The sequence below is a fragment of the Dermochelys coriacea genome, chromosome 16 (genome assembly GCF_009764565.3).
Source record: "Dermochelys coriacea isolate rDerCor1 chromosome 16, rDerCor1.pri.v4, whole genome shotgun sequence".
Taxonomy (NCBI): domain Eukaryota; kingdom Metazoa; phylum Chordata; order Testudines; family Dermochelyidae; genus Dermochelys; species Dermochelys coriacea.
Genome location: NC_050083.1, coordinates 19140875 through 19156091, shown reverse-complemented (window position 1 = coordinate 19156091; position 15217 = coordinate 19140875). Strand labels below are relative to the sequence as shown.

The following is a 15217-nucleotide window of genomic DNA, read 5'->3' as shown; positions in this document are numbered from 1 at the left end:
AAACCTTTGAAAGGTCTCCATTCTGCCTTCTTCCTGTTCTACTCCTCTCATGTTACTGCTCTGCTACCTACCCCAATAAAGGAGAACTAACCACTTAAAATGCCTTGTTCAAAAATTTTAAGTAACACAACTTTCAAACACCTGAATGTAACTTTTCTTGTCTGCATAGTAAACACTGGCATTTTTATCTGTTTGAATAATCAAAGTGGTGCTTTCTGTGCCTTCTTGGTTGCAAAGATTTGAACTGTTTCCTGAAGGTCCACAGTCTGGGCCAGCTCATGCTCTATTGAGATGGTTGGAAGGCTGACCAGCCTCTCCTGTGTCACTGTGGAGCGTAAATGTGTTTTTATTAACTTCAGCTTGGAGAAGCTGCTTTCTCCACCAGCAACTGTTACAGGAAGTGTCAGAAGTATGCGCAGAGCAACAAAAACATTTGAAAAGAGGGTGGTCATTTTATTTGTGCACATATATTCCAGAACAGCCTTTGGAGTTGATCCTGCTGAAATGTATCTTGAAAGGGCTTTCAGTTCATCACCTAAATCACTTGCATCAATGTCACTTGCGAATGTCATCATGTGTCAACACTGTCTCTAGTGCCTTGCATTGTTGGTATAGGTCCTCTTTAGGTATAGTGAGGAGTTTTGGAATATCATACAACATCCCAAATATACTGCTGTGTTCCTTGAGCTGCATGAAATGTTCTTCAACTGACTGTATTGCACAATCTAGCACCTGGTTAAAGAATTCAACTTTGAATTGTTGTTTGGGGTCTCTTATGGATTATCCCATGCCTCGTAATCAAAATGTCGTCTTCTTCAGTGACTCTTGTATTCTTGAATGGGTGGGAAAATAGCTTCAGTGTGAAGTTCCTCTGCCAACTTCTATGCACTCTTCAGAACATTTTGAAATCCCTCATCTGACTGGTAAGACTGTAGGTATGACTTTGCTTTGTCCAGTTGTTCCATTGCTCCAGATATATCAAGGTCAACACCTTGGAGTCTCTTGCTTACAACATTTATTTCAAACAGTATATCATGCCACAACACTAAGCCACACAGAAATTTGAAGTTATGTATGTTTCTGGTGATTCCATTTCCCTCTGCCACTGTTCTCCCATGAACAGTTCCTGTCATAGCATTTTCCTTCATAATGGCAACTATGGCATCATCTATCTTCCCAATTTGGTTTTTGATAGGCTTTATTGCCTCCACTCGACTTTCCCATCATGTGTCACTCAGTGGTTTCAGTGTCAGAGAGGATGTTCCCAGATATTGCTTCAAAAGTTTGCCATTGATGAGCTGATGCAGAGAAAAATACATAGATGCTCTGAATTACATTAAAAACTTCAGCAGCCTCACTAGAAACTGATGCTGCATCACTGACCACCAAGTTCAATGAATGAGAACTCCATGGGACAAAAAAAGCTTGAGGGTTTAACTCTCGGATCCGTGTCTGCACTCCTCTGTTCTTTCCTCTCATGTTGGCACCATTATCATAGCCCTGACCTCTCATGTCAGCTATCGCAATTCCCGTATCTTCCAGCTTTTTAAGAAGCACATTTGTCATACCAGCTCCTGTAATATCATCAACGTCAATACTAGAAAATGCTCTGACAGTCACCATTGCAGGGACATTTTCACTAGGTTCTGTTGTTGTTACAAAACGCACCATTAAAGTATTTGTTCCATACAGCTGATGTCAGGTGTGCAGTCCTGAATAACAGAGTAATATCTTGCTGACTTCAGATCTGCCACAATCTTCTGTTTGACTTTTGTTGCTAGTAACTGTATGATCTCATTTTGAATTGTTTTCCCAAGGTAGTGGTGTGTGTACATTTCTTGGGTGGTGACTCTTCTTAGATGCTCCTGGAGTAAAGCATCAAACTCAGCCATCAGCTCCACAATTTTAAGGAAGTTTCCACTGTTTGGCACATACAGCTGATCTGAAGTGCCATGCAGTGCTAGGTTTTGGGTAGCAAGTAGTCTCACAATGGCAATGAGCCTTTTCAGAACATTTTGCCAGTAAAGAAACTGATGCAATCTTCACTTGATGCTGATCATCTATGGTGGCCTTTAACCTTAGTCTCATCTCAAGCTTTTTCCACCTATGGAATGCTCTCTGGTGATTTGCTCCCTTCTCATGGCATGCCAGATTTCTAGCCAGATTTTTCCAGTCTTCTGTTCCTGTAGAACCCAATGTGGCTGGAACATTAGACTGGAAGAGTTTGCAACAAAAACAGTATGCAGCATTCTGGGTTTTGAGTACATAAGCCATGGCCTCTCCACTTTGTCACCATTGGGAATTTCACACCAGTAATGTGTTGGATGGAAACTTCTATTTTCATTGTCTTTGGGGAACATGAAGTTTTTCACTTGCTGTGGCTCATGCAGTACAAGGAAGTCCCTCAGGCTACTGTTCAAGTGGGTCCACAGTCCTGGATCATCTAGACATAAGGAACTAAACTCAGCAGCGGCTGTTTCTTGTGCCTCCACAACACTCTTCTCTGATCTACACTTTTCTTCAGGAATGTGCATGGTTACATCCATTTGAGATGGAGATATGGATACTGCAGCAGCTGCCAGGTCACCTGCACTCTGACTAACTGGAAGATCAGCCATCTCCTCACCACCCACATCCTCACTGGGGCCAAAAGGTTCACCATGAACATTTGTGTCTACGTATCTCAGGAGAGCTCCATCCTGCTTAGATAGAAAAGCTTCCTTTGCTTTCTTTCTTTTTCTGAATACTGCCCCAGAGGGGCGTTTTCTTCTTTCACTCGTGACTGCTGTTCTGTGCCAGCTATAGTGGCTCTCAACATTCAGTTGAAGGGGACAAATAAGCAGGCTGGTAGCAGGGGGAGTGAGGGAAGATATCAGTGTCTTAAGGGCCTAACTGGCTCCTACTACTTCAGTTGACTGTCTGTTCTCAAGTGGGTTCAGGGAAGCAGCAGGAAACAGGAAGCTCCCTGAGAAGCTGGTGTTAATCAGTCCAGGCTCCTGGGGGTTGCTAGAGAGGTACATAAGAGGCTCCTCCTCCTCTCTCTCCCTGCAGCTCCTGCTGCTTTCTGTTATTCCCTCTCACGTTTTCTCCTGCCTGCCTGTTATGTCTCTTGTGCCCTCCTTCCTCCAGCACAGAACTCCATCATCTCTGTGCATCTAGTTCAGAGAAAATACATATGCACCAGCAGCAGATGCAATTTTCTACACTCTGGGTTCTAGTGGTGCCCCCGCACAGTCTGGCACCACCTCAGGTCGCCTCATGGTAAGGCCAGCCCTGCTTCTGTAGCCCAGGAAGGTACATCATACTGCTCCTCAAGCACGTCTGATTTGACACCTCTGATTGTGGCTCTGAGGGGAAAGAGAGAAGCTGATCAATCCCTGCATTTAAGTCCTTGCTGATCACTGTGATACAGCATCTAAGTACCTTACACATTTAACATGAACATACATCTCTGTTCTGATTGGCAACAAAATGATCTTGTCCCTGTAGCCAATGAACCAAGGATGTTGAACAGAGTCAGTTATGACTCAAGGACTATTCAGAGAATTTCATTTCTCAAAGAAAAACAGCTCTGTAAAATGAAACCCAGTTTTCAGGAAAGTCATTACAATGGCTAAATGAAGAATTCAAAAGGAGCTTACATTTTAACCACCCCGTGCCCAGGAACAGTGGTAGGTGGACATTACTAAGAAACAAAGCAATATGGACTCTCAGTGGGTAAAATTTATCCCAGCACTGAAGGACTGGCAGGAGGCCAAATGCAACCTATAAACCCCAATTAATCCCTTTGACAATGCATTTAAGTCATGAATACGGCTCTGTGCCCGCACGGAGCTGAATTTTGTTCCAGTAAAGAATAGTTAGGGCCCATTTAACAAAGAGGATACAGGGTTAAGAAGCCATTCACAACTTTGTGACTTATCCACAGCAAGGGATTCCATTTTTGCATAGGGTTATTGGACTGATGGTTCAGTGTTGCTTCAGGATATGGGTCACTCCAGAAAAAGGTTAAAGATCTAATCATTTGAGAGTTTAGCAAGCCATGGGGTCTTTTTTCCAATCCTTTCTTGCTTATGAGGGTCTTCTGCATCCCTCAGAGTCCTCTGCCAGTTCTCACGTTCCCCCCAATCACTACTGTAAAGCCCACTTGTAGCCACCTTCCTTCCGACCAAAGAGGAACGAAGCATCAATAGCAAATCTCAAAATGAGTAGATGCTACTGGTGAGCAATGCAAGGTTCTCTCTCTGCCTCCCACCTCAAAACTAAAAGTTGTATGTGCTAACCTCACAGCAGGTCCAAGCCTGGAATCAATCAGAGCCAAAACTAAATTGTATGATTACATCAGCAAGCAGGCTTGAGATTGAGAATCTATGTTAGTGTAATTTTTATGAGATTCTGCAAGAGGGATATACAGGGAGGATCAATAACAGAAGGACATCAGAGGCTAAATTAAGCAGTCCTGCACCTGCTCCAACTCTTACTTTCTTTAACTTACACCTTCCTATGGCTGCTCAGTATGAAGATGCAGCTATTAGACACCCTTATGAAATCTAGCTTGGATTTTGGCTCTTGGTATTCAAACTGGGTCTCCAATAGCAACAGAGAGCATTACCCATGATGCCACTGAGTTGCACCAAAGGGAGGATTTTTTCCAAAACCATTTGCAATCAAGGATTTCTCATTCTCAGCTGCACTCCAACAGACTGGATCCAGCCTTAGTTATTTACTAAGGTTTTATTACTTTGCTATTATGCAAATTGCTTCATCTCTTTTCGGCAACTAATTTCACTAATATTATCAAGTTGTAGTAGTTTCTGGGCATATTCAGTAATAAGATTTGATACAAGAACTCATCTCAGATAATATCATTGCCACAAGCAGCAGGTAAAAGCCCATGGCAGCTGATAAGCAAACCTGATGCAGAAACCAAATTATAGCTATATTTATGAAGAGATTATTGCCATATATAGTAAGCATGAATTCTAAGACAACCCTAGAAGAAAAAGCAAAGGCAGAATAAGCTAAACTGCCTCAAGACATGTTTTATGTTTAATTTATAATACGCAACAATGCACGTTTTAAACTTTTCTTAAGATACGTGCTTCTTGACAGTCTATTAAGTTTCTCACTATATCAGTAATATTTCAACTCTTCCAAGTTTTTTTTTTAAATCCCCCAAGTTTGTCTCTTATAGCTTTTCCATCATACTCCTATTTCCATGAGTTCAAGATGTTGGTGGGGTATATGAATTAAAAAACAAAACTTGAAATATGAAATCATATGACAGTTCCACAAATTGTTTGTTCCGTATCAACACTTGTGCCAAGACTGGAGCTTTCGTTCTCTCAAACTCAGACCCTCAAAGGCCTGACACCACATTGCTATGGCAATTTTACAACTGCAACTGTCAGACTGCTGGAGTGCTTAAATCAAATGTGTTGAAGTCCCAACCCACTACCTCTATTTGCAGCGTCTCAAACGTTTTCAGAGATGCTAATTACATCTGTAGGAAATTACATATAAACACCCGGTAAAGTAACAAATTCAACTGAGGTTTCCATGCTCGTCTGTTTAATCCTTAGGAAGGTTGGTATTTTCCACACATAGTGGAACATAGGCTTTTAGTTTCTCTTGAACTCATTTAGCTGTGCCCAGGTCTTGGAACAGTGACTTCCATAAGGTATCATATGCAATATCTAGCCAGTAAGCTGTAACTAAAGAACTAGCCTAATCCCTTAATTTCTTTGTATTCCTTGGTTTAAATCAGACCATTACTTAATTGTGTAGTTAGTCCAAAAAAGCCGTTATCTTAAATTTTGTTCAACATTTCTGACTGTAATTATGCGGATCATTTCTTTTTTCCCCACTCTCTTAATTATCTTGATTCTTATTTGGCTATCATTTTACTACTGACCTCTTTCTGGCACAGCTTTCAATATGCTATACCAGGGGTGGGCAAACTATGGCCCGCAGGATTGCCCCCCGTGGTGCCACAGACCCTGCACCGCTCTCAGAAGCGGTCAGCACCACATCCCTGGGGGAAGAGGGCTCTGTGCATTGCCCTTGCCTCCAGGCATTGCCCCCCACAGCTCCCATTGGCCGGGAACGGGGAACCGTGGCCAATGGGAGCTTCAGGGGAGGTACCTGGAGGCATGGCATGGGCAGCCCTCCATGCAGGGACGTGGTTCCGGCTGCTTCCCGGAGTGGCACTGCATGGGGCCAGGGCAGGCATGCAGGGAGCCTGCCCTGGCCCTGGTGCGCACTGCTGCGACCCCGGTGCCGCTTTAGGTAAGCGGCACCGGGCCGGAGCCCGAACCCTTCCTGCACCCCACCCAACTCCCTGCCCACAACTCGCATACCTCCTGCCCCCCAACCCCCTGCCCTGAGCCCCCTCCTGCACCCCTGCCCTGAGCCCCTCGTGGACACTGCACCCCAACCCCCGCCCTGCATACAATTTCCTCACCCAGATATGGCCCTCGGCCCAAAAAGTTTGCCACCCCCTCAACCTCTCTTCACGTGGGGTATGAACGGTTAGACAGATGGAAGTTTCAAAAGCACTTTATTTTTCACAATATTTACATCTTGGATATTTGTGATTTAAATGCAATACAGTGGTGAAGACTTATTTTAGAGATTATGCCACAGCATGGAATGGCTCTAGATTCTGAAGTACGAATCAATGTGACCAAAGGTTTTTCTTTCAAAACATGTCTTACTTTAAAAGGTTGGTATTTTCACTGGCTGAAAGTCAGAACCATAGACGAGTCCTCTAAGAAAGTGTAGTCCATATCTGGATTTCTGTCTGGCTTTGGGAAGATTATTATCTAGCACTATTAACATGATGGGAAATCCACTGAGCAAGTAACCCTTCTGCACAGAAGTGATCTTAATACCAGGCAATTTTTAAACGAGACTTTTTTTTTTTTTTAACCTAATGTAACTGCATCTCCTAAGACTTGGCATCAGATTCATTGACATGTTCAAACCAAAGTGATCAGCATCTGCTTGATTTTAATCAAATGCTAGAATTCTGTTTTCTCCGATTTTCTCAAAATTTTTGTCTTAAATTTTTACATTTTCTAGCAGCATAATTCAACTGAACATCATTTTCTGAGGATTAAAAAAAACAAACAAGTTATACCTAACAAGGTGAAGTTTTAAAATAACCTCGTTAGGCACTTACTACCCTGATGGAACCCTTGATCTAATTAAAGACTTATGAGAAACCGAATATATATTTGAGGGATAAAAGAAATCAGGGATTTTAAATGAAACATTCCACATCTTAATGTATAAATCTTTCCACAGAACTGCAGCCATATACACCACAACCTTATTAACATTCTTTTAAGAAGCCACTGCTATCGGGCTTCTTTTAAGAAGCCACTGCTAACCACTGCCACTGCTGCTGCCTTTTCCCAATTAAATGGCTCATTTTTGCAGCCACCAGCTACTCACTTGGTTAATGGCACCTTTGGCCCTTATAATGCCCACTTAATGAGAACATTTTCCAGCATTCAGCACTGCCAGATTTTGTCAGGCTATTAGTCAAAGCCTTCAGGAGTTTTAGAATACTCAGTCTGGCAATAGCCTAGTCCTCTTCAGTCATCTTACAACACCAATACAGTGGAGGACTATCTGCACTATGCTCCCAGAGATGGCATTGGTTGCACAATTATTACAGCATGTTTATATCTTTGCTCCCTAACAGCTCATAAGCTTGGAGGTCAAGCTTTTTTGCAGATGTATTAACATATAAAACTTAGTAGAAAACTTACAAGCCATGTTGCACCTTTAAAAAAAACAACAGAACTTTTCTTTAATCAGATCAAAGCATTTCACCTTTGGATGCACTGTAAAGTTTATTCCTCTCTTATAAAAGGACTTCACTGAATTGCTGCAGGGAGTTTGGATTGGCTATTGAAAGCGTATTCTTTTATCTCATCTATTCCTTTAACATGTCTGAATTAACTTGTTTTATTACATACTTGTGACATATGATGAATGCTTTTGCAGTGTTTGAAAGCATTTTGCAAACAGACGTGTGGAAACATACAATCAGCTTTGAAGTTCTTTAGCATATGTGTTTACTGGATTTAGCATAATTTTGTTGTCGAGACGTTTGAGAAAAATACTGTGCTTTACTAACTTTGTATTACAAGTTAATGGCTATATTAATGCATTAAGACCAATTTAATTTGAAATTCAACAGACCTTTAAAGTAATCAGCACATTTAAGGAAAGTGATTTGTTGAAATGGTTATTTCAAAAACCTTAACACAAATTCAATCTCTACAGAACAGTCTGATGCAAAGAAAACAGACAGCCCCCTCACTCTTCCTCCCCAAATTAATAAATTGTTTAGCCGCGGTAAATGTCTGCATCCATTCTTTAAGGATATAGACTCAAAGCGGCCAATGCTTCCTGTCTGCCTCCTTCTGGCATAAAGACAACACTGCAGTTGTATTTACGTCTCCACGGGGCAGTAACTGATTAGCAGGCAACGGTAATAGGAAAATTTAAAAACGAAGCCTTGCCAACTGAAGTAGCAAACATCTACTCTAGCTATCTGAACTTAAGAGGCTAATATGTCTCCACAATGCTGACACACTAGTGATGGACCGCCGTGTGCCAGAGGGTTATCAGGAAATATTATGATGAAAGTAATATAGTTCTGCTTATGTGCACATGAATTTTATAGTGCTTACAAATAATGTACGTACAAAACATAAAATATGAGAGCTCTAACAGACTATCAGTCTCCTACATTAGCCAGAAAAAAAGTTCCAGCCCAAACCCAGTGGACAATGATGTACAACCATGATTGTTCTAAATTAAATAATGAATGCATTATAGGACTGTCTTCCACGATCACTGGGTTTTTCTTTAAGGCTTAAAAAGCAAAGATGGACATAATGTAGGAAAAAAGAATTGCTGAGTGTTTCTCAAAATTAACAGTATATGGTCTGGGAGCTTAGATCCAAAATGAACTTTGTAGAAATATAAGCTACAAAGAGAAATGTACTCAAAGTTTTTAATTCCATGAAAATAATTTACAGGTTGAATTTAAAAATCCCCTTCAGACTAAGTAACCTAAACATATGCACAAGCACAGTGCTGCAGAGAACCAGAAAGTGAAACTGATTACAACAAAGGTGAAACTACCTATCTAATTTCATTGTCCAATCTCAATTAGGGGCAGTAAAGGAGGGGAGGGGGAATCAGTAAAAATGATAGAAGGTAAATTACATTTTAAGCCTTCTTTCATTTTCAAGCATCTAACAGTTTATTGGTGACATAGATAAGGACATGTTCTTTTATAAATATGATTTTTTTTTTTAAATAACCTGACCATGATGGAGCATAAAAACTGATGTTTAAGGGACAACTCACTGGCACCAGCAGTTGTGGTAACTGATGTCATGCCAGGATTATTAGATTCCAGTGCTAAGGATGCCATAATACGTACCTTCAACAGCATTTATGTTACACAATTTCAAAGGAAATTAGTGATGTCCTCCTCAAAAGCAACTGTGAATAGGAGACAGAATATCAAACGTTTGCAAAGTAAGGCAGTGATTTTAAAATACTTCTCAGAAGTTCTTCCTATTTTAAAATTATGCATTCAAACGTAAAACCCACAGAACTATTCTTTTATTTCCATGCAGGCAATATGTGAACTCAGTAATGTTCCTACAATTCATATATTATTTGCTTACCCCCTCTCATTGGACACTCTGTAACCTGTATAATTCAACCACTCTGCATGCCAACAAAATAGCCACAAATATTTCTACTTCAATTCATAAGTAACCAGAATTTCTCTCTTTGCTCTTTCATTAACAACTGTGCCTAAGTCTCACAAACCCAGAACTGAAGCTAATGGATTAACATTTGAATAGAAGCATTACTTATGGCTTGTCTACATGGGAAATTAAGCAGCAAAACTATAGCTGTATAATTAGACTGCTATAGGTATACTGGGAGAACGTCGCATGTGGCATTCTTAAAAAGAAAAGGAGTACTTGTGGCACCTTAGAGACTAACAAATTTATTTGAGCATAAGCTTTTGTGAGCTACAGCTCACTTCATCGGATGCATTCGGTGGAAAATACAGTGGGGAGATGAAAGGTTTTCCTCCTTTCCCCCCACTCCTGCTGGTGATGGCTCATCTTAAGTGATCACTCCCCTTACAATGTGTATGATAAAACCCATTGTTTCATGTTCTCTGTGCGTGTATATAAATCTCCCCACTGTATTTTCCACCGAATGCATCTGATGAAGTGAGCTGTAGCTCACGAAAGCTTATGCTCTAATAAATTTGTTAGTCTCTAAGGTGCCACAAGTACTCCTTCTCTCATTCCAGATGCTTAGCATTTATATGATGTTTTTTGTCTTTAAAGTGCTTTAAAAGTATAACCCCCAAAAAACCTCATGAGGGGTATTAAAATGTTAACCCCAATTTACAGATAGCAGAACAGACACCAAGTAGCAATTTTCCCAAGGCCATAGAAGACAGTTTCAAAGGCAAACATGGGACTGAGGAGTTCCTGAGAACAGAACAGCATACAAGGATGAAGGGCCTTTTCCTGACGCAGCTAAAATTGGTGTGCTTTTAACTGCCTTTCAAAGGATATTTGCGCCATCTTTCACCAATTCTCTGGAGAAAGCAGGTATACTTGGAAACAATGTCAGGCTACTAATCATTCTGAGTGCTCACAGGTTTCAGAACAACTGAGCGTAGACGCTGCCTCTTCCTCTCTGCCACCTAATGACACACACATGGCATGACAGCCACATGTGTAACGCCGCTAGGGGTATGGGACTATTAATATATAGGATGCTGAAGAGAAGTAGCGATTCTTCCACAACTAAATTCAAAGCAGCAACAAAAAAGAAATCCGAAGTAAAAACTCAACCATGAGACTGAAATCGACATATATAATCACCCCTATCCACTTAGTGTTGTGCAAAACACAGGATGCTTTCAAAAACTCAAAACAGCTGCAGAATTTCATAAGCAGCTCCTGAGACAGCTCTCATCTCTCAGCAATCTCAGCAATGCAAATATCTGCCATTTTGAAGCTTATATCTGTATTTGATTGTAGAGCTGTACATCAAGGACTTCGCTAACTACTTCCAAATTCTGGTCTAGACAACACATACTTACAGGCTAGTGTAGACAAGGCTGTGTGTATAACCCATGTCACTTTAACATGCGTTAAAGGCACACCGCCTTGTCTACACTTCAGGCTGTCAATATTGTTAGCAAACACATCCTAACTCTTAGTCTAGACAAGGGTTTAGCTGATGGTCTCTGGTATATGGAAATACTATTTAGAATGTACACTGTCTCCATGCTCACCTCATTCCTAGGATGCAGGCTTCTTGGACCATGGTATCTTTTGATTCTTCTGCCCAAAAAGACAAAACACACTGTACAGCAATTCTAATTCAAGAGAGATGGAAAGGATGGGATGTTTGGATTTAGGCTATTTCAGAGTTCAGAGAAGCAGAGTTTGGATTCAGGCTCAGCTCTGCAAACATAATATTCCTGAAAAAAATGGAGGGCGTGGGGAAATGATGTGCTGGACGGGCATTTATTTCCATTAAAGAATCCCAGTCTGCAGAGTGAAATATCAGGGCAGCTCCACCTATAATTTTAAAGATCGCCAAATACGGAGTAAATTGCAGTTCACGGAAACACCAGGTCACAATGGTACCTAAACAAAGTTGGAGCTCCCCACTCTTGCTGATCAAAACAGTGAATTTTCACAAAAGACCTTGTTCATCCTCTTTATGCTACTTCAGAACCATCACCACCAGGGGATACCAAATGACCAAATACAATACTCATCAATTCTAGGCTGCTGATTCAAATTCAGCTCCAATTGGTAGTATTTAACAAAAATTGGTTCGTCACTAAACAGCTATCTGCTGGTAATGCACCATAGGTTAGTTGGTGTCAGTCCAACGTAGGACAAACGTCCACATTGCAAAAGGCACCACCACAATTTGCCCCAATGGAATGGGTAGAGAGACCAATTACCTTCTTGCCCAGAGGTGGGCACACTGGGGCAGGGCAGAGAAACTGTCCCTGCTCCTGACATGTGATACTTGCACTTGATTGAAAACTTCTATCTCCACTGCTCTTATTCCAACACCTTCCACTGACTACTACATTTACATTAAACAATGTAAAGAAAAGAAACAAAATGTCAGGCTGCTAATCATTCTGAGTGCTCATGATTTCAGAGCACCGAGCGTAGACACAGCCTCTTCCTCTCTGCCACCTGATGACACAAACATGGCACAGCCACCATATCTGCAACGCCTTCAGGGGCATGTCGTGAACCTGCATGAAACGATGCTCACCTCAGCTCTAGGAGAAAACCTCTTGCATTTGCAGTATTCACATTTCCACCCCCTGTAAAAACAGCAGAAACACAGACAATAAATAGAACATGTATTATTCTCATTTGGAGATGGGCTTCAGAGGCCCGCTATTTAGGTATCAGTGTGTGGCTGAGAGCAGTCTGGAAGACGCTACACCGATGCACTACAGCCAAACTGAAGAGAACCACTGGATTCTCCTATGAGGATAAAACATGTAGCGGGGGGAGGGGCGGGCACCCTAGGAGCAGACGAGGGGGACGCCCCGAATACAGACCGGGGAGGGGGGGTAGTGGGCGGGCGCCGCGAATACGGACCGGGGAGGGGGCGGGGGGCTCGGGGGGGCGGGCGGGCGCCGCGAATACGGACCGGGGAGGGGGCGGGGGGCTCGGGGGGCGCCGCGAATACGGACCGGGCAGGGCGCCCCGAATACAGACCGGGGAGGGGGGGTAGTGGGCGGGCGCCGCGAATACGGACCGGGGAGGGGGCGGGGGGCTCGGGGGGCGGGCGGGCGCCGCGAATACGGACCGGGGAGGGGGGGTAGTGGGCGGGCGCCGCGAATACGGACCGGGGAGGGGGCGGGGTGACCGTTGAGCGGAGCAGGGCCCCGGGTCTCCAAGAGGGGCGGGCCCGGCCCCGCTGGGGTGCGGGGTGGCGAGCTCCCCCACAGTCCCGCCAGGGCGAGGGAAGGGCCCGGCCGCTCCCCACTCACCGCCCCTGCGTGGCTCGCCGAGAAAAAGGGGCGGAGGGGCCCGCGCCTCCCGCTTATATAGAGCTGCCCGACGGGAGCCTAAAGGGACCAAAATCCCTGCCCTCCGCGGCCCGCAGCTGCCTCGTGGCCGCGGACACACTCCCCCTGCTGGACAGGAGCGTGCAGTGCAGCGAGTCGGCTTCAGGGGCCCAGGGAGGGGGCGGAGGGGCAGCCTGGGGAGGAGGAAGAGGGGAGGAAGCAGAGAAGGGAAGAGGAGAATTAGCATGGAGAGGGAGGCAAGGCAAAAAGAAAAGAGGGGGCCAATATGGTCAACCTCCAGCATTCAAAAAGCATGAGCCTAGCTCTGTTCAACAGCTAAATACGTTCAAAATAGCGTGTGTGTTTGTATTGCTCCTTCTGGAGTCTGAGCCTATACAGCTCACGTTTCCCAGCTTCCTTCCCCAGACCTGCAGGCTAGACACACAGGTTTCCTTTCAAAAAATAACTACAATGGCGAGACGCTCAATGAATCCCATGACTCCACGAGATGGAGCTTTAAGAGAAACACCAAATATCTCAAGAGCTGGCAACACTGGAAAGGGGTCTGTAAAGGCAGGGGACGAAAGGAAGGGAAATGGGGAGGAGATCAGCCTTGGGGAGGAACGAGAAGTGGGGTAAGGCTGGATGAGAGACCCATTCCTATCCAGGAAGTGATTTTACCCCTGAAATATCTCAGTGTGCATGCATTTGAGGAGAGCGCTGCAATGAGGCTGATAGACTCAGAGCGAATGGGAAACTAGTCTGGTGAGTAGGAGTAAGACCTGTGCATCGTTTCCATATTCAAGGTGTGGGCATACATAGGACCATATAGGTAACAGTGATTACTAAACACACGTTCCTCTTGAAATGAACAGGGAGGCTGGTGTCAAGGTTCCTTCCCCACTCTGAACGCTAGGGTACAGATGTGGGGACCTGCATGAAAACCTCCTAAACTTACTTTTACCAGCTTAGGTTAAAACTTCCCCAAGGAACAAATTATTTTACCTTTTGCCCTTGGACTTTCGCTGCCACCACCAAATGTCTAACCGGGTTTTTTATTAGGAAAGAGCCGTTTGGAAACGTCTTTCTCCTCAAAATCCTCACCAAAACCTTGCACCCCCCTTGCTGGGGAAGGTTTGGTAAAAATCCTCACCAATTTGCATAGGTGACCACAGACCCAAACCCTTGGATCTTATGAATTTTAATAGAAGAAAAAGTAAAAAAAATCACCTCTGTAAAATCAGGATGGTAAATACCTTACAGGGTAATTAGATTCAAAACATAGAGAATCCCTCTAGGCAAAACCTTAAGTTACAAAAAGACACAAAAACAGGAATATACATTCCATTCCGCACAGCTATTTTCTCAGCCATTTAAAGAAATCAGAATCTAACGCATCTCTAGCTAGATTACTTACTCAGTTCTAAGACTCCAGTCCTGTTCTGTCCCCGGCAAAAGCATCTCCCAGACAGACCCAGACCCTTTGTTTCTCCCCCCTCCAGCTTTGAAAGTATCTTGTCTCCTCATTAGTCATTGTGGTCAGGTACCAGCGCGGTTATCCTGGCTTCTTAACCCTTTACAGGTTAAGGTGAAAGGGCTTTTCCTCTGGCCAGGAGGGATTTTAAAGGTGTTTACCCTTCCCTTAATATTTAAGACAGCTGGTTTAAAAAGCAATGGCACACAGAGACCACTGATCAAATTGTGCTTGTCCAAGTCAAACACAGATCTTGCCACTGGTGTTAAAATAAATGGATTGTTTCAAATGCTAAGCTGAGAACTCAGTCTTTTCATAATATAGGCTGCACTTCAGCAAAACACCTAACCATGTGAGTTGTTCAATGGGAAATTAATGTTAAGCTAAAAAGTTAAGCCCAAGCTTAAGAGCTTTGGTGAACTGGGGCCTTCCAGCACCCATATTTTCCTTCCACATAAAGCAATAGAGTTATAAAATAAAACATCATAGCTTCTAATGGAATGCTCTAACCTTTAAAAATATCACACTGTTGTCTGAATAATGCTTTAGTTATTGTTGTTACAAGCAACACTTACAATCACTGTGATGGGAAAAGACTGGAGAAAAAAATATTTCCCGTT

General features: G+C 43.2%; 1 long non-coding RNA gene and 3 other non-coding genes across 5 annotated transcripts; all 4 read right to left on the bottom strand.

Moving 5' to 3' along the window:
• Positions 1 to 3087: 3087 nt before the first annotated feature.
• Positions 3088 to 13220, bottom strand: LOC119844221. Of its 2 annotated transcripts, none has more exons than XR_005289201.2 (5): positions 13106 to 13220; positions 12376 to 12427; positions 11366 to 11414; positions 9470 to 9531; positions 3088 to 3347 (listed from the first exon to the last, which is right to left on the bottom strand). It is a non-coding gene; the product is annotated as an uncharacterized LOC119844221 (long non-coding RNA). The 2 variants fall into 2 exon arrangements; XR_005289202.2 differs by lacking the exon at positions 13106 to 13220 and adding an exon at positions 12962 to 12980.
• Positions 8357 to 8487, bottom strand: LOC119844431. Its single transcript, XR_005289260.1, has one exon. It is a non-coding gene; the product is annotated as a small nucleolar RNA SNORA17 (small nucleolar RNA).
• LOC119844428 lies at positions 10687 to 10822 on the bottom strand. Its single transcript, XR_005289258.1, has one exon. It is a non-coding gene; the product is annotated as a small nucleolar RNA SNORA43 (small nucleolar RNA).
• On the bottom strand, positions 12215 to 12347 carry LOC119844429. Its single transcript, XR_005289259.1, has one exon. It is a non-coding gene; the product is annotated as a small nucleolar RNA SNORA17 (small nucleolar RNA).
• Positions 13221 to 15217: the final 1997 nt, after the last annotated feature.